The following is a 26,421-nucleotide window of genomic DNA, read 5'->3' as shown; positions in this document are numbered from 1 at the left end:
ATACCTTAATCCCATTCCCAGTCTTTCTCCATACGTCAGTCCCATTCCCAGTCTTTTCCCATACTTCGATCCCATTCCCAGTCTTTCCCCATACCTCGATCCCATTCCCAGTCTTTCCCCATATCTCGATCCCATTCCCAGTCTTTCCCCATACCTCGATCCCATTCCCAGTCTTTCCCCATATCTTGATCCCATTCCCAGTCTTCCCCCATATCTCAGTCCCATTCCCAGTCTTTTCCCATACTTCGATCCCATTCCCAGTCTTTCCCCATACCTCGATCCCATTCCCAGTCTTTCCCCATATCTCAATCCCATTCCCAGTCTTTCCCCATACCTCGATCCCATTCCCAGTCTTTCCCCATATCTTGATCCCATTCCCAGTCTTCCCACATATCTCAGTCCCATTCCCAGTCTTTCCCCATACCTCGATCCCATTCCCAGTCTTTCCCCATATCTCGATACCATTCTCAGTCTTTCTCCATATCTTAATCCCATTCCCAGTCTTTCCCCGTATCTCAATCCCATTCCCAGTCTTTCCACGTATCTCAATCCCATTCGCAGTCTTTCCCCACAACTCAAACACATTCCCAGTCTTTACCCACATCTCGATCCCTTTCCCATTCTTTCCCCATATCTCAATGCCATTCCCAATCTTTCCCCATATCTCAATCCCATTCCCAGTCTTTCTTCATATCTCAATCCCATTCCCAGTCTTTCCCCATATCTTGATCCCATTCCCAGTCTTTCCCTGTATCTCTATCCCATTCGCAGTCTTTCCCCACATTTCAATCACATTCCCAGTCGTTACCCATATCTCAATCCAATTCCCAGTCTTTCCCTATATCTCATTCCTAGTCCCAGTCTTTCCCCATATCTACCCAGTCTTTCCCTGGATCTTGATGCCATTCTAAATCTTTCCCCGGATCTCGATCACATTCCCAGTCTTACCCCATATCTCAATGCCATTCCCAATCTTTCCCCATATTTCATTCCCATTCCCAATCTTTCCTCATATCTCAATTCCATTCCCAGTCTTTCCCCATATCTCAGTCCCATTCCCAGTCTTTCCCCATACCTCGATCCCATTCCCAGTCTTTCCCCATACCTCGATCCCATTCCCAGTGTTTCCACATGTCTCGATCCCATTCCCAGTGTTTCCCCATACCTCGATCCCATTCCCAGTCTTCCCCCATACCTCGATCCCATTCCCCGTCTTTCCCATATCTCAGTCCCATTCCCAGTCTTTCCACGTATCTCGATCCCATTCCCAGTCTTTCCCCATATCCCGATCCCATTCCCAGTCTTTCCCCGTATCTCAATCCCATTCGCAGTCTTTCCCCATATCTCGATCACATTCCCAGTCTTTCCCCATACCTCGATGCCATTCCCAATCTTTCCCCATACCTTGATCCCATTCCCAGTCTTTCCCATATCTCAGTTCCATTCCCAGTCTTTCCACATATCTCGATCCCATTCCCAGTCTTTCCCCATATCCCGATCCCATTCCCAGTCTTTCACCGTATCTCGATCTCATTCGCAGTCTTTCCCCACATCTCAATCCCATTCCCAGTGTTTCCCCATATCTCAATCCCATTCCCAGTCTTTCCCCATATCTCAATCCCATTCCCAATCTTTCCCCATATCTTAATCCCATTCCCAGTCTTTCTCCATATCTCGATCCCATTTCCAGTCTTTCCCCGTATCTCAATTCCATTCCCAGTCTTTCCCCATATCTCAATCCCATTCCCATAATCTACCTTAGCATTTTTATCTTTGTTCTCTCAAGCTTTGCTTCCTCTTTTCATGTTAAGGCCCAAGTTTCTGATCCATACATTAACACAAGTTAACACTGGCCTTTTCCTATCACATGCCACTCATACTACCTCCCTCCACTTTCCTATTGCTGCTTTTATCCTATTCTCAACTTCAGTCTCACATCCTTCCTCAATCCTCTTACTGGATCTCAATCCCATTCTCAGTCTTTCCGTATATCTCAATACCCATTCCCAGTCTTTCCCAATATTTGAATCCCATTCCCAGTCTTTCCCCATATCTCAATCCCAGTCCCAGTCTCTCCCCATATCTACCCAGTCTTTCCCCGGATCTTGATTCCATTCCCAATCTTTCCCCATATCTCGATCCTAATCCCAATATTTCTCCGGATCTCAATCCCATTCCCAGTCTTTCCCCATATCTCGATCCAAATCACAGGCTTTCCCCATACCTCGATTCCATTCCCAGTCTTTCCCCATATCTCTATCCAATTCACAGGCTTCCCCCATACGTGGATCCCATTCCCAGTCTTTCCCCAAACCTCGATCCCATTCCCAGTCTTTTCCCATATCTCGATCCCATTCCCAGTCTTTCCCGATACCTCGATCCCATTCTCAGTGTTTCCCCATACCTCGATCCCATTCCCAGTCTTTCCCCATACCTCAGTCCCATTCTCAGTCTTTCCCCATACCTCGATCCCATTCCCAGTCTTTCTCCATATCTCAATCCCATTCCCAGTCTTTCCCCATATCTCTATCCCATTCCCAGTCTTTCCCCGTATCTCTATCCCATTCGCAATCTTTCCCCACATTTCAATTACATTCCCAGTCTTTCCCCATATCTCGATCCCATTCCCAGTCTTTCCCTATATCTCAATTACATTCGCAGTCTTTCCCCATATCTCAATGCCATTCCCAATCTTTCCCCATATCTCAATCCCATTCCCAATCTTTCCCCATATCTCAATCCCATTCCCAGTCTTTCCCCATATCTCAGTCCCATTCCCAGTCTTTCCCCATACCTCGATCCCATTCCCAGTCTTTCCCAATACCTCGATCCCATTCCCAGTCTTTCCCCATATCTCGATCCCATTCCCAGTGTTTCCCCATACCTCGATCCCATTCCCAGTCTTTCCCCATACCTCGATCCCATTCCCAGTCTTTCCCATATCTCAGTCACATTCCCAGTCTTTCCACATATCTCGATCTCATTCCCAGTCTTTCTCCATATCCCGATCCCATTCTCAGTCTTTCACCGTATCTCGATCCCATTCCCAGTCTTTCCCCACATCTCAATTGCAGTGTTTCCCCATATCTCAATCCCATTCCCAGTCTTTCCCCATATCTCAGTCCCATTCCAAGTCTTTCCTCATATCCTGATCCCATTCCCAGTCTTTCCCCAAACCTCGATCCCATTCCCAGTCTTTATTTTCTGGGCAGCCCAAAGGCAAGAGCCCGGGTCTTACACAAGGTAAGGCAATCTATACAGACAGACCAGTCTTTCCCCATATCTCGATCCCATTCCCAGTCTTTCCCCATATCTTAGTCCCATTCCCAGTCTTTCCCCATACCTCGATCCCATTCCCAGTCTTTCCCCATATCTCGATCCCATTCCCAGTCTTTCCCCATATCTCAGTCCCATTCCCAGTCTTTCCCCATATCTCGATCCCATTCCCAGTCTTTCCCCATATCTCGGTCCCATTCCCAGTCTTTCCCCATATCTCGATCCCATTACCAGTCTTTCTCCATATCTTAATCCCATTCCCAGTCTTTACCAGCATCTCAATCCCATTCGCAGTCTTTCCCCACATCTCAATCACATTCCCAGTCTTTACCAACATCTCGATCCCATTCCCAGTCTTTCCCTATATCTCAATGCCATTCCCAATCTTTCCCCATATCTCAATCCCATTCCCAGTCTTTCTCCATATCTCAATCCAATTCCCAGTCTTTCCCCATATCTCTATCCCATTCCCAGTCTTTCCCCGTATCTCTATCCCATTCGCAATCTTTCCCCACATTTCAATCACATTCCCAGTCTTTACCCATATCTTGATCCCATTCCCAGTCTTTCCCTATATCTCAATCACATTCCCAGTCTTTCCCCATATCTCAATGCCATTCCCAATCTTTCCCCATATCTCAATCCTATTCCCAATCTTTCCCCATATCTCAATCCCATTCCCAGTCTTTCCCCATCCCCAGTCTTTCCCCATACCTCGATCCCATTCCCAGTCTTTCCCCATACCTCGATCCCATTCCCAGTGTTTCCCCATATCTCGATCCCATTCCCAGTGTTTCCCCATACCTCGATCCCATTCCCAGTCTTTCCGCATACCTCGATCCCATTCCCAGTCTTTCCCATATCTCAGTCCCATTCCCAGTCTTTCCACGTATCTCGATCTCATTCCCAGTCTTTCCCCATATCCCGATCCCATTCCCAGTCTTTCACCGTATCTCGATCCCATTCGCAGTCTTTCCCCACATCTCAATCCCAGTGTTTCCCCATATCTCAATCCCATTCCCAGGCTTTCCCCATATCTCAATGCCATTCCCAATCTTTCCCCATATCTCAATCCCATTCCCAGTCTTTCTCCATATCTCAATCCCATTCCCAGTATCTCAATCCCATTCGCAGTCTTTCCCCACATTTCAATCACATTCCCAGTCTTTACCCATATCTCGATCCCATTCCCAGTCTTTCCCCATATCTCGATCCCATTCCCATAACCCACCTTAGCATTTTTATCTCTGTTCTCTCAAGCTTTGCTTCCTCTTTTCATGTTAAGGCCCAAGTTTCTGATCCATACATTAACACAAGTTAACACTGGCATTTTCCTATCACATGCCACTCCTACTACCTCCCTCCACTTTCCCCCTGCTACTTTAATCCTATTCTCAACTTCAGTCTCACATCCTTCCTCAAGTCTCTTCCTAGATCTCAATCCCATTCTCAGTCTTTCCGTATATCTCAGTACCCATACCCAGTCTTTCCCCATATTTGAATCCCATTCCCAGTCTTTCCCCATATCTCAATCCAATTCCCAGTCTTTCCCTATATCTCAATCCCAGTCCCAGTCTCTCCCCATATCTACCCAGTCTTTCCCCGGATCTTGATGCCATTCCCAATCTTTCCCCATATCTCGATCCTATTCCCAATATTTCTCCGGATCTCAATCCCATTCCCAGTCTTTCCTCATATCTCGATCCAAATCACAGGCTTTCCCCATACCTCGATCCCATTCCCAGTCTTTCCCCATATCTCTATCCAATTCACAGGCTTTCCCCATACCTCGATCCCATTCCCAGTCTTTCCCCATACCTCGATCCCATTCTCATTCTTTTCCTATTTCTCGATCCCATTCCCAGTCTTTCCCGATACCTCGATCCCATTCTCAGTGTTTCCCCATACCTCGATCCCATTCCCAGTCTTTCCCCATACCTCAGTCCCATTCCCAGTCTTTCCCCATACCTCGATCCCATTCCCAGTCTTTCCCCATACCTCGATCCCATTCCCAGTCTTTCCCCATATCTCGATCCCATTCCCAGTCTTTCCCCATATCTCGATCCCATTCCCAGTCTTTCCCCATATCTCGATCCCATTCCCAGTCTTTCCCCATATCTCGATCCTATTCTCAGTCTTTCCCCATATCTCGATACCATTCCCAGTCTTTCCCCATATCTCAGTCCCATTCCCAGTCTTTCCCCATATCTCGATCCCATTCCCAGTCTTTCCCCATATCTCAGTCCCATTCCAAGTCTTTCCTCATATCTTGATCCCATTCCCAGTCTTTCTCCAAACCTCGATCCCATTCCCAGTCTTTATTTTCTGGGCTGCCCAAAGGCAAGAGCCCGGGTCTTACACAAGGTAAGGCAATCTATACAGACAGACCAGTCTTTCCCCATATCTCGATCCCATTCTCAGTCTTTCCCCATATCTCAGTCCCATTCCCAGTCTTTTCCCATACCTCAATCCCATTCCCAGTCTTTCCCCATATCTCGATCCCATTCCCAGTCTTTCCCCATATCTCAGTCCCATTCCCAGTCTTTCCCCATATCTCGATCCCATTCCCAGTCTTTCCCCATATCTCGGTCCCATTCCCAGTCTTTCCCCATATCTCGATCCCATTACCAGTCTTTCTCCATATCTTAATCCCATTCCCAGTTTTTACCAGCATCTCAATCCCATTCGCAGTCTTTCCCCACATCTCAATCACATTCCCAGTCTTTACCAACATCTCGATCCCATTCCCAGTATTTCCTTATATCTCAATGCCATTCCCAATCTTTCCCCATATCTCAATCCCATTCCCAGTCTTTCTCCATATCTCAATCCCATTCCCAGTCTTTACCAACATCTCGATCCCATTCCCAGTCTTTCCCCGTATCTCTATCCCATTCGCAATCTTTCCCCACATTTCAATCACATTCCCAGTCTTTACCCATATCTCGATCCCATCCCCAGTCTTTCCCTATATCTCAATCACATTCCCAGTCTTTCCCCATATCTCAATGCCATTCCCAATCTTTCCCCATATATCAATCCTATTCCCAATCTTTCCACATATCTCAATCCCATTCCCAGTCTTTCCCCATATTTCAGTCCCATTCCCAGTCTTTCCCCATACCTCGATCCCATTCCCAGTCTTTCCCCATACCTCGATCCCATTCCCAGTCTTTCCCCATACCTCGATCCCATTCCCAGTCTTTCCCCATATCTCGATCCCATTCCCAGTCTTTCCCCATACCTCGATCCCATTCCCAGTCTTTCCCCATATCTCGATCCCATTCCCAGTCTTTCCCCATATCTCAGTCCCATTCCCAGTCTTTCCCCATATCTCGATCCCATTCTCAGTCTTTCCCCATATCTCGATACCATTCCCAGTCTTTCCCCATATCTCAGTCCCATTCCCAGTCTTTCCCCATATCTCGATCCCATTCCCAGTCTTTCCCCATATCTCAGTCCCATTCCCAGTCTTTCCTCATATCTTGATCCCATTCCCAGTCTTTCCCCAAACCTCGATCCCATTCCCAGTCTTCATTTTCTGGGCTGCCCAAAGGCAAGAGCCCGGGTCTTACACAAGGTAAGGCAATCTATACAGACAGACCAGTCTTTCCCCATATCTCGATCCCATTCCCAGTCTTTCCCCATATCTCAGTCCCATTCCCAGTCTTTCCCCATACCTCGATCCCATTCCCAGTCTTTCCCCATATCTCGATCCCATTCCCAGTCTTTCCCCATATCTCAGTCCCATTCCCAGTCTTTCCCCATATCTCGATCCCATTCCCAGTCTTTCCCCATATCTCGGTCCCATTCCCAGTCTTTCCCCATATCTCGATCCCATTACCAGTCTTTCTCCATATCTTAATCCCATTCCCAGTCTTTACCAGCATCTCGATCCCATTCCCAGTCTTTCCCTATATCTCAATCCCATTCGCAGTCTTTCCCCACATCTCAATAACATTCCCAGTCTTTACCAACATCTCGATCCCATTCCCAGTCTTTCCCTATATCTCATTGCCATTCCCAATCTTTCCCCATATCTCAATCCCATTCCCAGTCTTTCTCCATATCTCAATCCCATTCCCAGTCTTTCCCCATATCTCTATCCCATTCCCAGTCTTTCCCCGTATCTCTATCCCATTCGCAATCTTTCCCCACATTTCAATCACATTCCCAGTCTTTACCCATATCTCGATCCCATTCCCAGTCTTTCCCTATATCTCAATCACATTCCCAGTCTTTCCCCATATCTCAATGCCATTCCCAACCTTTCCCCATATCTCAATCCCATTCCCAATCTTTCCCCATATCTCAATCCCATTCCCAGTCTTTCCCCATATCTCAGTCCCATTCCCAGTCTTTCCCCATACCTCGATCCCATTCCCAGTCTTTCCCAATACCTCGATCCCATTCCCAGTCTTTCCCCATATCTCGATCCCATTCCCAGTGTTTCCCCATACCTCGATCCCATTCCCAGTCTTTCCCCATACCTCGATCCCATTCCCAGTCTTTCCCATATCTCAGTCACATTCCCAGTCTTTCCACATATCTCGATCTCATTCCCAGTCTTTCCCCATATCCCGATACCATTCCCAGTCTTTCACCGTATCTCGATCCCATTCGCAGTCTTTCCCCACATCTCAATCGCAGTGTTTCCCCATATCTCAATCCCATTCCCAGTCTTTCCCCATATCTCAGTCCCATTCCAAGTCTTTCCTCATATCCTGATCCCATTCCCAGTCTTTCTCCAAACCTCGATCCCATTCCCAGTCTTTATTTTCTGGGCAGCCCAAAGGCAAGAGCCCGGGTCTTACACAAGGTAAGGCAATCTATACAGACAGACCAGTCTTTCCCCATATCTCGATCCCATTCCCAGTCTTTCCCCATATCTCAGTCCCATTCCCAGTCTTTCCCCATACCTCGATCCCATTCCCAGTCTTTCCCCATATCTCGATCCCATTCCCAGTCTTTCCCCATATCTCAGTCCCATTCCCAGTCTTTCCCCATATCTCAGTCCCATTCCCAGTCTTTCCCCATATCTCGATCCCATTCCCAGTCTTTCCCCATATCTCGGTCCCATTCCCAGTCTTTCCCCATATCTCAATCCCATTACCAGTCTTTCTCCATATCTTAATCCCATTCCCAGTCTTTACCAGCATCTCAATCCCATTCGCAGTCTTTCCCCACATCTCAATCACATTCCCAGTCTTTACCAACATCTCGATCCCATTCCCAGTCTTTCCCTATATCTCAATGCCATTCCCAATCTTTCCCCATATCTCAATCCCATTCCCAGTCTTTCTCCATATATCAATCCCATTCCCAGTCTTTCCCCATATCTCTATCCCATTCCCAGTCTTTCCCCGTATCTCTATCCCATTCGCAATCTTTCCCCACATTTCAATCACATTCCCAGTCTTTACCCATATCTCGATCCCATTCCCAGTCTTTCCCGATACCTCGATCCCATTCTCAGTGTTTCCCCATACCTCGATCCCATTCCCAGTCTTTCCCCATACCTCAGTCCCATTCTCAGTCTTTCCCCATACCTCGATCCCATTCCCAGTCTTTCTCCATATCTCAATCGCATTCCCAGTCTTTCCCCATATCTCTATCCCATTCCCAGTCTTTCCCCGTATCTCTATCCCATTCGCAATCTTTCCCCACATTTCAATCACATTCCCAGTCTTTCCCCATATCTCGATCCCATTCCCAGTCTTTCCCTATATCTCAATCACATTCCCAGTCTTTCCCCATATCTCAATGCCATTCCCAATCTTTCCCCATATCTCAATCCCATTCCCAATCTTTCCCCATATCTCAATCCCATTCCCAGTCTTTCCCCATATCTCAGTCCCATTCCCAGTCTTTCCCCATACCTCGATCCCATTCCCAGTCTTTCCCAATACCTCGATCCCATTCCCAGTCTTTCCCCATATCTCGATCCCATTCCCAGTGTTTCCCCATACCTCGATCCCATTCCCAGTCTTTCCCCATACCTCGATCCCATTCCCAGTCTTTCCCATATCTCAGTCACATTCCCAGTCTTTCCACATATCTCGATCTCATTCCCAGTCTTTCCCCATATCCCGATCCCATTCCCAGTCTTTCACCGTATCTCGATCCCATTCCCAGTCTTTCCCCACATCTCAATTGCAGTGTTTCCCCATATCTCAATCCCATTCCCAGTCTTTCCCCATATCTCAGTCCCATTCCAAGTCTTTCCTCATATCCTGATCCCATTCCCAGTCTTTCCCCAAACCTCGATCCCATTCCCAGTCTTTATTTTCTGGGCAGCCCAAAGGCAAGAGCCCGGGTCTTACACAAGGTAAGGCAATCTATACAGACAGACCAGTCTTTCCCCATATCTCGATCCCATTCCCAGTCTTTCCCCATATCTTAGTCCCATTCCCAGTCTTTCCCCATACCTCGATCCCATTCCCAGTCTTTCTCCATATCTCGATCCCATTCCCAGTCTTTCCCCATATCTCAGTCCCATTCCCAGTCTTTCCCCATATCTCGATCCCATTCCCAGTCTTTCCCCATATCTCGGTCCCATTCCCAGTCTTTCCCCATATCTCAATCCCATTACCAGTCTTTCTCCATATCTTAATCCCATTCCCAGTCTTTACCAGCATCTCAATCCCATTCGCAGTCTTTCCCCACATCTCAATCACATTCCCAGTCTTTACCAACATCTCGATCCCATTCCCAGTCTTTCCCTATATCTCAATGCCATCCCAATCTTTCCCCATATCTCAATCCCATTCCCAGTCTTTCTCCATATCTCAATCCCATTCCCAGTCTTTCCCCATATCTCTATCCCATTCCCAGTCTTTCCCCGTATCTCTATCCCATTCGCAATCTTTCCCCACATTTCAATCACATTCCCAGTCTTTACCCATATCTTGATCCCATTCCCAGTCTTTCCCTATATCTCAATCACATTCCCAGTCTTTCCCCATATCTCAATGCCATTCCCAATCTTTCCCCATATCTCAATCCTATTCCCAATCTTTCCCCATATCTCAATCCCATTCCCAGTCTTTCCCCATCCCCAGTCTTTCCCCATACCTCGATCCCATTCCCAGTCTTTCCCCATACCTCGATCCCATTCCCAGTCTTTCCCCATATCTCGATCCCATTCCCAGTGTTTCCCCATACCTCGATCCCATTCCCAGTCTTTCCCCATACCTCGATCCCATTCCCAGTCTTTCCCATATCTCAGTCCCATTCCCAGTCTTTCCACATATCTCGATCTCATTCCCAGTCTTTCCCCATATCCCGATCCCATTCCCAGTCTTTCACCGTATCTCGATCCCATTCGCAGTCTTTCCCCACATCTCAATCCCAGTGTTTCCCCATATCTCAATCCCATTCCCAGGCTTTCCCCATATCTCAATGCCATTCCCAATCTTTCCCCATATCTCAATCCCATTCCCAGTCTTTCTCCATATCTCGATCCCATTCCCAGTATCTCAATCCCATTCGCAGTCTTTCCCCACATTTCAATCACATTCCCAGTCTTTACCCATATCTCGATCCCATTCCCAGTCTTTCCCCATATCTCGATCCCATTCCCATAACCCACCTTAGCATTTTTATCTCTGTTCTCTCAAGCTTTGCTTCCTCTTTTCATGTTAAGTCCCAAGTTTCTGATCCATACATTAACACAAGTTAACACTGGCATTTTCCTATCACATGCCACTCCTACTACCTCCCTCCACTTTCCCCCTGCTGCTTTAATCCTATTCTCAACTTCAGTCTCACATCCTTCCTCAAGTCTCTTCCTAGATCTCAATCCCATTCTCAGTCTTTCCGTATATCTCAGTACCCATACCCAGTCTTTCCCCATATTTGAATCCCATTCCCAGTCTTTCCCCATATCTCAATCCAATTCCCAGTCTTTCCCTATATCTCAATCCCAGTCCCAGTCTCTCCCCATATCTACCCAGTCTTTCCCCGGATCTTGATGCCATTCCCAATCTTTCCCCATATCTCGATCCTATTCCCAATATTTCCCCGGATCTCAATCCCATTCCCAGTCTTTCCTCATATCTCGATCCAAATCACAGGCTTTCCCCAAACCTCGATCCCATTCCCAGTCTTTCCCCATATCTCTATCCAATTCACAGGCTTTCCCCATACCTCGATCCCGTTCCCAGTCTTTCCCCATACCTCGATCCCATTCTCAGTCTTTTCCTATATCTCGATCCCATTCCCAGTCTTTCCCGATACCTCGATCCCATTCTCAGTGTTTCCCCATTCCTCGATCCCATTCCCAGTCTTTCCCCATACCTCAGTCCCATTCCCAGTCTTTCCCCATACCTCGATCCCATTCCCAGTCTTTCCCCATATCTCGATCCCATTCCCAGTCTTTCCCCATATCTCGATCCCATTCCCAGTCTTTCCCCATATCTCGATCCCATTCCCAGTCTTTCCCCATATCTCGATCCTATTCTCAGTCTTTCCCCATATCTCGATACCATTCCCAGTCTTTCCCCATATCTCAGTCCCATTCCCAGTCTTTCCCCATATCTCGATCCCATTCCCAGTCTTTCCCCATATCTCAGTCCCATTCCAAGTCTTTCCTCATATCTTGATCCCATTCCCAGTCTTTCCCCAAACCTCGATCCCATTCCCAGTCTTTATTTTCTGGGCTGCCCAAAGGCAAGAGCCCGGGTCTTACACAAGGTAAGGCAATCTATACAGACAGACCAGTCTTTCCCCATATCTCGATCCCATTCTCAGTCTTTCCCCATATCTCAGTCCCATTCCCAGTCTTTTCCCATACCTCAATCCCATTCCCAGTCTTTCCCCATATCTCGATCCCATTCCCAGTCTTTCCCCATATCTCAGTCCCATTCCCAGTCTTTCCCCATATCTCGATCCCATTCCCAGTCTTTCCCCATATCTCGGTCCCATTCCCAGTCTTTCCCCATATCTCGATCCCATTAACAGTCTTTCTCCATATCTTAATCCCATTCCCAGTCTTTACCAGCATCTCAATCCCATTCGCAGTCTTTCCCCACATCTCAATCACATTCCCAGTCTTTACCAACATCTCGATCCCATTCCCAGTCTTTCCCTATATCTCAATGCCATTCCCAATCTTTCCCCATATCTCAATCCCATTCCCAGTCTTTCTCCATATCTCAATCCCATTCCCAGTCTTTCCCCATATCTCTATCCCATTCCCAGTCTTTCCCCGTATCTCTATCCCATTCGCAATCTTTCCCCACATTTCAATCACATTCCCAGTCTTTACCCATATCTCGATCCCATTCCCAGTCTTTCCCTATATCTCAATCACATTCCCAGTCTTTCCCCATATCTCAATGCCATTCCCAATCTTTCCCCATATATCAATCCTATTCCCAATCTTTCCACATATCTCAATCCCATTCCCAGTCTTTCCCCATATTTCAGTCCCATTCCCAGTCTTTCCCCATACCTCGATCCCATTCCCAGTCTTTCCCCATACCTCGATCCCATTCCCAGTCTTTCCCCATACCTCGATCCCATTCCCAGTCTTTCCCCATATCTCGATCCCATTCCCAGTCTTTCCCCATACCTCGATCCCATTCCCAGTCTTTCCCCATATCTCGATCCCATTCCCAGTCTTTCCCCATATCTCAGTCCCATTCCCAGTCTTTCCCCATATCTCGATCCCATTCTCAGTCTTTCCCCATATCTCGATACCATTCCCAGTCTTTCCCCATATCTCAGTCCCATTCCCAGTCTTTCCCCATATCTCGATCCCATTCCCAGTCTTTCCCCATATCTCAGTCCCATTCCCAGTCTTTCCTCATATCTTGATCCCATTCCCAGTCTTTCCCCAAACCTCGATCCCATTCCCAGTCTTCATTTTCTGGGCTGCCCAAAGGCAAGAGCCCGGGTCTTACACAAGGTAAGGCAATCTATACAGACAGACCAGTCTTTCCCCATATCTCGATCCCATTCCCAGTCTTTCCCCATATCTCAGTCCCATTCCCAGTCTTTCCCCATACCTCTATCCCATTCCCAGTCTTTCCCCATATCTCGATCCCATTCCCAGTCTTTCCCCATATCTCAGTCCCATTCCCAGTCTTTCCCCATATCTCGATCCCATTCCCAGTCTTTCCCCATATCTCGGTCCCATTCCCAGTCTTTCCCCATATCTCGATCCCATTACCAGTCTTTCTCCATATCTTAATCCCATTCCCAGTCTTTACCAGCATCTCGATCCCATTCCCAGTCTTTCCCTATATCTCAATCCCATTCGCAGTCTTTCCCCACATCTCAATAACATTCCCAGTCTTTACCAACATCTCGATCCCATTCCCAGTCTTCCCCTATATCTCATTGCCATTCCCAATCTTTCCCCATATCTCAATCCCATTCCCAGTCTTTCTCCATATCTCAATCCCATTCCCAGTCTTTCCCCATATCTCTATCCCATTCCCAGTCTTTCCCCGTATCTCTATCCCATTCGCAATCTTTCCCCACATTTCAATCACATTCCCAGTCTTTACCCATATCTCGATCCCATTCCCAGTCTTTCCCTATATCTCAATCACATTCCCAGTCTTTCCCCATATCTCAATGCCATTCCCAACCTTTCCCCATATCTCAATCCCATTCCCAATCTTTCCCCATATCTCAATCCCATTCCCAGTCTTTCCCCATATCTCAGTCCCATTCCCAGTCTTTCCCCATACCTCGATCCCATTCCCAGTCTTTCCCAATACCTCGATCCCATTCCCAGTCTTTCCCCATATCTCGATCCCATTCCCAGTGTTTCCCCATACCTCGATCCCATTCCCAGTCTTTCCCCATACCTCGATCCCATTCCCAGTCTTTCCCATATCTCAGTCACATTCCCAGTCTTTCCACATATCTCGATCTCATTCCCAGTCTTTCCCCATATCACGATACCATTCCCAGTCTTTCACCGTATCTCGATCCCATTCGCAGTCTTTCCCCACATCTCAATCGCAGTGTTTCCCCATATCTCAATCCCATTCGCAGTCTTTCCCCATATCTCAGTCCCATTCCAAGTCTTTCCTCATATCCTGATCCCATTCCCAGTCTTTCTCCAAACCTCGATCCCATTCCCAGTCTTTATTTTCTGGGCAGCCCAAAGGCAAGAGCCCGGGTCTTACACAAGGTAAGGCAATCTATACAGACAGACCAGTCTTTCCCCATATCTCGATCCCATTCCCAGTCTTTCCCCATATCTCAGTCCCATTCCCAGTCTTTCCCCATACCTCGATCCCATTCCCAGTCTTTCCCCATATCTCGATCCCATTCCCAGTCTTTCCCTATATCTCAGTCCCATTCCCAGTCTTTCCCCATATCTCAGTCCCATTCCCAGTCTTTCCCCATATCTCGATCCCATTCCCAGTCTTTCCCCATATCTCGGTCCCATTCCCAGTCTTTCCCCATATCTCAATCCCATTACCAGTCTTTCTCCATATCTTAATCCCATTCCCAGTCTTTACCAGCATCTCAATCCCATTCGCAGTCTTTCCCCACATCTCAATCACATTCCCAGTCTTTACCAACATCTCGATCCCATTCCCAGTCTTTCCCTATATCTCAATGCCATTCCCAATCTTTCCCCATATCTCAATCCCATTCCCAGTCTTTCTCCATATCTCAATCCCATTCCCAGTCTTTCCCCATATCTCTATCCCATTCCCAGTCTTTCCCCGTATCTCTATCCCATTCGTAATCTTTCCCCACATTTCAATCACATTCCCAGTCTTTACCCATATCTTGATCCCATTCCCAGTCTTTCCCTATATCTCAATCACATTCCCAGTCTTTCCCCATATCTCAATGCCATTCCCAATCTTTCCCCATATCTCAATCCTATTCCCAATCTTTCCCCATATCTCAATCCCATTCCCAGTCTTTCCCCATCCCCAGTCTTTCCCCATACCTCGATCCCATTCCCAGTCTTTCCCCATACCTCGATCCCATTCCCAGTCTTTCCCCATATCTCGATCCCATTCCCAGTGTTTCCCCATACCTCGATCCCATTCCCAGTCTTTCCCCATACCTAGATCCCATTCCCAGTCTTTCCCATATCTCAGTCCCATTCCCAGTCTTTCCACATATCTCGATCTCATTCCCAGTCTTTCCCCATATCCCGATCCCATTCCCAGTCTTTCACCGTATCTCGATCCCATTCGCAGTCTTTCCCCACATCTCAATCCCAGTGTTTCCCCATATCTCAATCCCATTCCCAGGCTTTCCCCATATCTCAATGCCATTCCCAATCTTTCCCCATATCTCAATCCCATTCCCAGTCTTTCTCCATATCTCGATCCCATTCCCAGTATCTCAATCCCATTCGCAGTCTTTCCCCACATTTCAATCACATTCCCAGTCTTTACCCATATCTCTATCCCATTCCCAGTCTTTCCCCATATCTCAATCCCATTCCCATAACCCACCTTAGCATTTTTATCTCTGTTCTCTCAAGCTTTGCTTCCTCTTTTCATGTTAAGGCCCAAGTTTCTGATCCATACATTAACACAAGTTAACACTGGCATTTTCCTATCACATGCCACTCCTACTACCTCCCTCCACTTTCCCCCTGCTGCTTTAATCCTATTCTCAACTTCAGTCTCACATCCTTCCTCAAGTCTCTTCCTAGATCTCAATCCCATTCTCAGTCTTTCCGTATATCTCAGTACCCATACCCAGTCTTTCCCCATATTTGAATCCCATTCCCAGTCTTTCCCCATATCTCAATCCAATTCCCAGTCTTTCCCTATATCTCAATCCCAGTCCCAGTCTCTCCCCATGTCTACCCAGTCTTTCCCCGGATCTTGATGCCATTCCCAATCTTTCCCCATATCTCGATCCTATTCCCAATATTTCTCCGGATCTCAATCCCATTCCCAGTCTTTCCTCATATCTCGATCCAAATCACAGGCTTTCCCCATACCTCGATCCCATTCCCAGTCTTTCCCCATATCTCTACCCAACTCACAGGCTTTCCCCATACCTCGATCCCATTCCCAGTCTTTCCCCATACCTCGATCCCATTCTCAGTCTTTTCCTATATCTCGATCCCATTCCCAGTCTTTCCCGATACCTCGATCCCATTCTCAGTGTTTCCCCATACCTCGATCCCATTCCCAGTCTTTCCCCATACCTCAGTCCCATTCCCAGTCTTTCCCCATACCTCGATCCCATTCCCAGTCTTTCCCCATACCTCGATCCCATTCCCAGTCTTTCCCCATATCTCGATCCCATTCCCAGTCTTTCCCCATATCTCGATCCCATTCCCAGTCTTTCCCCATATCTCGATCCCATTCCCAGTCTTTCCCCATATCTCGATCCTATTCTCAGTCTTTCCCCATATCTCGATACCATTCCCAGTCTTTCCCCATATCTCAGTCCCATTCCCAGTCTTTCCCCATATCTCAATCCCATTCCCAGTCTTTCCCCATATCTCAGTCCCATTCCAAGTCTTTCCTCATATCTTGATCCCATTCCCAGTCTTTCCCCAAACCTCGATCCCATTCCCAGTCTTTATTTTCTGGGCTGCCCAAAGGCAAGAGCCCGGGTCTTACACAAGGTAAGGCAATCTATACAGACAGACCAGTCTTTCCCCATATCTCTATCCCATTCCCAGTCTTTCCCCATATCTCAGTCCCATTCCCAGTCTTTTCCCATACCTCGATCCCATTCCCAGTCTTTCCCCATATCTCGATCCCATTCCCAGTCTTTCCCCATATCTCAGTCCCATTCCCAGTCTTTCCCCATATCTCGATCCCATTCCCAGTCTTTCCCCATATCTCGGTCCCATTCCCAGTCTTTCCCCATATCTCGATCCCATTACCAGTCTTTCTCCATATCTTAATCCCATTCCCAGTCTTTACCAGCATCTCAATCCCATTCGCAGTCTTTCCCCACATCTCAAAATCACATTCCCAGTCTTTACCAACATCTCGATCCCATTCCCAGTCTTTCCCTATATCTCAATGCCATTCCCAATCTTTCCCCATATCTCAATCCCATTCCCAGTCTTTCTCCATATCTCAATCCCATTCCCAGTCTTTCCCCATATCTCTATCCCATTCCCAGTCTTTCCCCGTATCTCTATCCCATTCGCAATCTTTCCCCACATTTCAATCACATTCCCAGTCTTTACCCATATCTCGATCCCATTCCCAGTCTTTCCCTATATCTCAATCACATTCCCAGTCTTTCCCCATATCTCAATGCCATTCCCAATCTTTCCCCATATCTCAATCCTATTCCCAATCTTTCCACATATCTCAATCCCATTCCCAGTCTTTCCCCATATTTCAGTCCCATTCCCAGTCTTTCCCCATACCTCGATCCCATTCCCAGTCTTTCCCCATACCTCGATCCCATTCCCAGTCTTTCCCCATATCTCGATCCCATTCCCAGTCTTTCCCCATACCTCGATCCCATTCCCAGTCTTTCCCCATACCTCGATCCCATTCCCAGTCTTTCCCATATCTCAGTCCCTTTCCCAGTCTTTCCACATATCTCGATCTCATTCCCAGTCTTTCCCCATATCCCGATCCCATTCCCAGTCTTTCACCGTATCTCGATCCCATTCGCAGTCTTTCCCCACATCTCAATCCCAGTGTTTCCCCATATCTCAATCCCATTCCCAGGCTTTCCCCATATCTCAATGCCATTCCCAATCTTTCCCCATATCTCAATCCCATTCCCAGTCTTTCTCCATATCTCGATCCCATTCCCAGTATCTCAATCCCATTCGCAGTCTTTCCCCACATTTCAATCACATTCCCAGTCTTTACCCATATCTCGATCCCATTCCCAGTCTTTCCCCATATCTCAATCCCATTCCCATAATCTACCTTAGCATTTTTATCTCTGTTCTCTCAAGCTTTGCTTCCTCTTTTCATGTTAAGGCCCAAGTTTCTGATCCATACATTAACACAAGTTAACACTGGCATTTTCCTATCACATGCCACTCCTACTACCTCCCTCCACTTTCCCCCTGCTGCTTTTATCCTATTCTCAACTTCAGTCTCACATCCTTCCTCATGATTTATAGTAGATCCTAAGTATCTAAATCGTTCTACCTGTTTTATCACTGCTCATCTACTTTCATGCAGGGTTATCCTGTCCTTATCTTCCTCACTGATAACCATGGCTTCAATCTTATCCACATTCACCCTCAAACCACCCTTTTCCAAAGTGTCTTGCAACTCTACTACTCTTCTCTGTAATTCCTTTTAATTTTCATCAGTAATCGCCAAATCATCTGCATATAGCAACGCCCACAACTCCTCATTTCTTATCCCTTCACTTAACACATCCGAGACCAACACAAATAAAAACAGGCTTGATGCCGACCCCTGATGTAATCCAAGAATAGCTTCAAAGGTTTCAGTTTCTCCAACAGCTGTTATTACTTTTGTCCATATTCTTTTGTAAATGATCTCTGTCATTCTAACCAACTTCTCTGGGATTTTCCTCTTCCTCGAGTACCAAAACATAACTTCTCTTGGTATTCTGTCATAAGCCTTCTCTACATCGACAAAAGCACATGAGAGCTTCTGGTTTCCCTCTAGTTTCTTTTCCTGTGACTGCTTTACTATACAGATGGCATCCACAGTCCCTCTTCACCTCATGAATTCATACTGATACTTTCCACTCTTTACAATCTCTCAGCTAGTACCCTCTCTAACACTTTCAAACCATGCTCTGTTAGTCTAATTCCCCTGTAGTTACTGCATTCCATGATGTCACCTTTCTGCTTAAATATAAATACCATTTGGCTCTCCTCCTAGTCTTTAGGTATTATTTCCTCTCAATAAATCCAACATCCATTCTTCGCCCTTTGACAATTTCAATTTGAAACACTGATGGGCCTGGTGCTTTACCATTCTTCATTCTATTCAATGCCTGATTCACTTCTGTACTCCGTATCTTCATCACTGGCCCCTCCACTCTCTGTGCTTCTCCCAGCTCCTCCTCCTCATTTCTGGTATTCAATAGTTGCTCATAATATTCTCTCCATCTTCTCTTAATGCCATCATCCCTATGCAATATATTTCCATCTCTATCCCTAATGATTACCAGTTGCCCTGGGCCAAATCCTGTTTTTGCTTTTTCCTCAAGTTTGAGATCTTAGAGATATCCTTTTCTCCTTTCTTTGTTCCTAGCCTTTCATTTACCTGCTCTACTAGTCTTCCAATAGCTATACCTACTTTCCTCCAAGAATCTTTTTCCTCTTCTCTGTACCAGTCCTCTGCTGCCTGTGACTGTCTTACTTTCCAGTCCTTGAATGCGTTTGACTTTCTTTTAACTGATTCTTGCACCTCTCTGTTCTACCACCACTTTTCCATTTTCGGCACACCATATCCACTGGTTCTTCCGTTTCCCCTACACACATTTCTTTCACACCCAACCAAATATTTTCCCCCCTTTTATCCTGTCCAAGCTCTAAGTTCAACCTTTCCACTCATCTCTGTCACAATCCTCCTACATTGCTCAACCTTCTCTCCTCTAAGGTCCAAAACCTTAATGAGAGATCTCCTCTTTCTCTTCTTGGGTTTTCTACCACTCATTTTAAAATCCATCCCTTTTGTATGGTAACTTATTAATGTAAATCTGTAATTGAGGAAGAAAAACTGGCTCTTCTCCATTCTTGCTATCCTTATCTTAGGAACAAAAAGTTTTTTGCTAGATCTGACTTTAGGATGGTAAACTCCACCTCTGGGCTTCATTATTTATATTCTAGAGAAGTTCTCTGTCCTCCCTAGACTAGGGAAACGATGGTTGAATAGTTACCAACCCTTTGGACATCATATGCCAAATATATTATTCCTAACTGTGATCTCCCTTGGGGGAACGGGATCCCTCCTTTTACCATGTACTGTACCAATCTTTTTGGACCGGCCTTGTCCTATCAGCAAATTTATCTCAATGATAAGAGAGATAGGAGGTTGCTGGAGTCATCTCCTTCGCTCCTGTATGAGACAAGGTGAATTGTCATTTCCAGGGAAGAAATGCTACCAGTTTGGATCTTGTGGGACTGACTACCCACCAAGAAGTGAGACTCCCTACATAAAAGACGATGGTTTGTATCAATTTTTTTTTGTTTTAAATGGTTTGTAATTTTCCTAGTTACACAAACGTGAGTCCTTTTTATCAAACTCCACTCCCCTGTAATCAGTCTCCATCCTGAAGCGAAAGGTCACAAATGAAGAGACTTTGACAGGCGAGGAGACGGTTCTCTTTGCTCCTCCCCGTTGCTTGGAACTGTTGTTAATCACTTCATTAACAATTTTAATGGCTGTTCCAGCACGTGCTGAGAACAATTTCCCTACGCAAAGGACTCAGGTTTTTATAGCTAGGAAAAACACAAATTACTTTTTTAAACATTTATATTTTGAGTCTCATAATTTGTTTTCTTGCTTCTAATATTTTTCTTGACTCGTGTAGCTTGGAATCATAGATGGTTTGTTTCATAATGAATCACTTTCCAGTATCCTTATGATTTCGATCTCTTGAAGCATTGACAAGTTGTGACACATAAATCTAAACCTTCTCCAAAATGTTATGAGTTTGATGGTGCAATTGTGGAGTATTATGGACATAAAACACTAATGTAAAATACTAAATTATTTGTGCTAAAGTGACCAGTTGCAAAAAGGGAAAAAATAGGTTTTAAGTCTATACAAAGTCCTTGGTAGGATTGTTATTTTACTAGTATACATCGGACAGGATAAAGTCATTTGATTTTGTAATGCTCACGGAAACAAAATGCTTGGAAATGTCTGGGAATAAGATTTTCTGTATTGAATATGATTAATGTTCAAACTTCCTAAATGAACTCGAAATTTAGACAACTGAATGGAAACTAATAGTTTTCAATTGTATATTCAATTCTTACACATTAGAATACATTAAAAAAAGAGTGATTTATTGAATTTTGGAAGACCGCTTAGACTTTACAACACGTTTTTCACTGATACTGCAGATATTTCTCTCTCTGCCTTTCTTTTCTATTTTTGACCCTTTGTAACGATGTTTCTCTCCCATTTCATAATTTTTTGCATTTATAAATTAGCATAAAATAACCACTTTTGACACTAGTAATAATTTATGAACTCGGTAAACAAAACTCCTCTTCTGATTGGGGATTCATTAGACCATAAGCAGAATGGCTAAATAAAATGTACAAAACAAAAATTTTATTAAAATTCTATTTCTCCAAAGTTGGCAGAAACCAAATATGTTTCAAAACTCAACCAAATGTATCCTTTCAAGAGGACTTTCCTTAAATATGTGAACAATATACTTTAATGTAAATTCATAGGCCTGTAGAACAATGATATGAATCTTTGACCTCCTGCTATCTTTCCTTTCTATATTATTTACAGTAAAATTTATATAAATATTTTTTTAGAAATAATTCAATAACATCTACTAATACTATCTTTGATGTTATAAAGGAAATCATCTTCAGCTACATTTTTGATGTATTACCATTAATATCACTATAATTCAAAGGTAAAACATGTCCAAATTTTGGGACTATATTTGCTACAAATCTAATACTCTGAGGATTTCTAATTTCCCCTCGATGTAAGGACTTGGCTACACTTCTAAGCTCTGACATCGAAGAATTGAAGGTAAGTACACGGTCATCTGTGTGATCTGAATCTTCAGGGAATAAATCATCACCTGAAATTATTAGGAAAATCAGAAAGGTTAAAATGCTTTATCAATGTTTTGGATATAATCACCAAATCTGTAAGGATTTCAAATTTACATTGAAAAAAATATAACGGTTATTGAGGTGCAAAACTCTCAAAGATTCTGCTTAAAAAAATTCTAAAGCTCTCATTTACTGAAAAAAAACCTTAATTTATACAAATGATTTCAAAACACGGGATACAAACTTATTTTTTATTTTCGAAGCTTTTATATGACATATTTCCCTATTTCTACAACAAGAGAATATAAGGAAAAATAGACCCTAAACCACTTGAAAAAAAGGTGAAAATTTAAAATTTTCACTAACCAGTTAGTCCAATGGTATTAAGAATGGCACATTTTCCTTGTGACTAGAAATAGTGTCTCAGTTAAGTTATCTACCAGCTAAAAATAGCTATCACTGCCAGATGAAGAATATCTTATTTGACATTGTTGTTAATGAAGGTATAGACTTTAATGGTATTTTTCTTTATACTCTGAAAAGACCACGAATCTCTTTGCATGTAACCCATCCGTTATTTTCTGCATGTCTACAAGAATTTCATTTTGCGTTTTAGTGTACACCCTTGTGCAATTTCAAATTATATATTAAAATGTTTGTACCTTAAGGCAGAGGGTAACCTAGTTAGGGGTTGTGAAGCTCCATATGGGAGGAAATGAGCTTACAGAGCATAAGAGCCTTTTCATCTGAGGTCAATACCAATCACAAGTTTACACCTGTCAAATCCATGCTGACCAGGGGCAGGGGATTTGCAGCCATATACTTCAAACTGAATTGGGAAAATTACCAGGACAGCAAGATGCAAACCATCGGGATCTTGAATGTAGAATCTATTAATTTTGTATAAAAAAAGTGAAAGCACAAGGTCTAGATATGGAAAGGCAAAAAATTATTGTCTTTGGCGTAGGTAAAATGTGTAGGACTTAGAACAGCCAGTCATAAGACAGTGTGACAGGAGTAATATGTGGGATAGTGAATGTATATGTTATGGCAATGTAGAATAATGACAGTATTTTTTTGGAAGAATCCGTACCTAGGTGGGCTGACTCTCCTTAGAGATCTGAATACAAAGGTAGGCAACAGAAAAAGAGATGGAGGTGTTAGTAGGTACAGTTTGTTGTTTGTTAAGTAAATGATATTGTAGAGAGCATCGTAAGTATTTAATTGGAAAAAGTTTTAATTTTGGGGAATTCCCGATTTCCGATGAACATATACTGTATAAATATGGGCTACTTAGGAAACATAAAATGGTGTGGAAATAGTTTGTTAAATTATGTGTTAGTATAAAGTAAATGGACGCACAAGGTGATAAATTGAATGTTGAAAAGAGTTGCTAAACGATTATCTAAATATTATTTGATGAAAGCAAAGTCAATGGTAAATGTCAGATAGAAAGTAAATGGAAAAAATTGGCTCTAAAATCAATAAAGACAAGTGGGATAGATAAGTAGGAAGTGCAAATAGCATGAAAAGAGAAAATGAAAGAGCTTATAGCTACGGTTGAAGAAAGAGGCGGAAAGGCCAGATGGGAAGGTTTTAAAATTTAGTGATGGGCTTAGCAGTAAAACCTGATCTAGACTGCAGCATTACCATAAGCTTTTTTTTTCCCCAAAAATGAAGGCTACTTTCTTTCTTTTCATGTACAAGGTTAGGGATCTACAGCCATATGAAACCCTAAATAATTTATATTCTTAAACTTTAACATGGGAGATGAAATTCACCGCCTTTATCTTTCTAACTTTAATTCCCAATTCCTATAAATCTTTTAGGTACGAATTTCTTTCCACAGTATATGGTATATGAGGCATAGAAAGTGAAATATAGATACAAAAAATATAAGATGCATGATGAAGGTAATAGATAGGTTCAGTGAAAGAACAAAAGGAGATTATTTCAGGTATAATTGGATGACGAAGAATACAAACAGCTGCAGACATATAAAAGGGTGGATAGGGTAGTCAAGAATTGAGTTGGAAAAAGGTCCTTGGCCAGCAAAAAAAAAAAAAAAAAAAAAGAAAAAAAAAAAAAAAAAAAAAAAAAACCAGGCACAGAATCCAGTGGGTAAAAAGCAAAAAAGACAATATTTCTTTGGTAATAATATCGTATTGGATTCCATATTCTAGCCTTTCACAGGAAAGTCCTTGGAGACTACACAGCACTTTAAGGGTTGCCTCCACTTTGTAGAGCTGATTTTTGCCAAATTTTTTCTTTTTTTTTTCTTTGCTAAAAGTCTTCCTTTGGCCTTGCAGAATGCCGTGATACGTGTAGAATTCGTCTCCAGCCTCTATGACGTGCCCCCCTACCTGTATAATATATAACATTGCATGTTGGGCGAAGTGCTATATGTTAGTAAAAATTTGTATAGTCTACCTCTCAAAAATTGTAACTCTAGTCTTAATAATGATCATAATAGTATTTCTGTAAATAATAATTATAGTAGGTATTATATATATCATTGCATGTTGGGCGAAGTGCCATATGTTCATAGTAAAAATAAGAAATATCATTAGTAATTGTGTAATTTTTATAGTCTACCTCTCAAAAATTGGTCGAAGTCGTTTTCTATTATTAGTTTCATCAAATGAAAACCACCTTAGGGGTGTCTATGAGATTATTTCCCATTTTCTTATGTACTCAGAAAAAAATTGTTTTTTCTCGGGTTTGGTTTTTTTTTCGGGAGAGGGGTGTATTTCTTTGATTGTCCTGCATTTATGCCTTAAATAATATAATTTTTAGATGTTTTAGGCTATCAAGTGACATAATAACAACAAACTCTCAGAAGGTTTTGTCCCTAAATCGAGATTTGAATTTTTGGTGATTATTTATTTCTAACTATTCGCTCAATCATCGGCGGAGCTTTCACTAAAGTTGTTGCTCGTTTTTTTCTTGGTATGTGCTTATTTACAGTTCGATTTTGATAAAACTTTGTGTGCATGTTCCAGGTGGATATACCAACATGCCACCAGACCGAATTTCTATTCAAGACAGTATTTTCCCACCGATCACCAAATAACCTTTAGTACAATGGGCACTGAATTTCACATTTTTTTTTCATAAAATCATTTATTTTCCCTGTGGGATGATAAAATTCACAGAGAATATGCGTTATTATAGAGCTAATAATGCCTGAAAATTTCATTAGCCTCTCTTGATTAGTGTATTTTTGGCAAATATTTTTACGATCGGCACCCCTACAAAGTGGAGCCTACCCCTCCATAAATCTTAATTTTATCCATCACAAAAGCTGTCTAGAAATCTCAGCTTAGTATGTTAAGTGGTAAAGAAAGCCAGGCTCCAAGAATGACTGATTTCATTCTATGAAATTTCAATAGCTTTTAACTAAATGATTCAATGGACTTAAATTTGGAAGTAAGACTATGTGTGGAGAGAGAGAGAGAGAGAGAGAGAGAGAGAGAGAGAGAGAGAGAGAGAGAGAGACTTAAATTTTATACAAGCTCCCATTGAAAAATTAATATTATCTATTACAAAAGATTCACTAGTTGTAAGCTAAGCAGATAAAGATCATTTAGATTAATGAATTTAGGCTAAAGTTAAAAAGGAAGTTATCTGGATTCCCAAGAACAAAGATCCTTTATAATTATTTGGATTACCAAAGCATGGCAGCTCTAGGCTAGACTTCTACCCACATGTTTTAAAACTATTCTTACCCGGAAAGACTGTAAGAAACCCGTCTGATGCTATTACTCTAACAGGACACCATCTCTCCAATCCCTTCTTCCCTCTAACAGTGGCAAACTCCTTAAGCGTATCATAATGTTGGAATTGTAGCAACCGAGATACTTCATAGGCTTGAGGAGGTGGTAGTAGAATAGATCCATTCATCCACTGTTTAAGAATTGAAGTAGGAGATGCAACCTATAAGTTACAAAAAAAAGTTAAATTCAATTCACGTATAAATCAATGAAAACAAATACAGACCATTAATTTAGTTTAAGAAACTGGTATAAGTTGATAATTAGGTTAACAAGGGTACATTTTACTATTAATTTACAAAACCATCATACTTTAGATACTGCCAAAAATGTATTATATTCAGTAAAATTTATCAGCAACTTGTACCCTCATTCAACTTATCTTTACACACGCTAGGATAAAGGTAGTTACTGAAATTACCTGGCAATCAGGGAAAAGTTCCTAACTACCACATCGACTGAGAGAATAAACCTGTAAACATTTCAGAATGAAAGAGGAAAATAATTATGGCAAACATCTGTGCAGATGATCAACAATAGTTTCAATGAGGTGATAATATAGATGAAGAAAGGATGATAGCAAAACCTCTACATAATGACTAACTATATTAATCAACATTATGGGGTAGTTTGCTTACACTGCAGGAAAGGATGAGGATTGGTTATTAAAAACGAATGTACATTTAAAATGTGTTTCCACTT

The sequence above is a fragment of the Palaemon carinicauda genome, chromosome 13, assembly GCF_036898095.1.
Source record: "Palaemon carinicauda isolate YSFRI2023 chromosome 13, ASM3689809v2, whole genome shotgun sequence".
In the NCBI taxonomy this organism is placed as follows: Eukaryota; Metazoa; Arthropoda; class Malacostraca; order Decapoda; family Palaemonidae; genus Palaemon; species Palaemon carinicauda.
Note: the sequence above shows the minus strand (reverse complement) of the source record.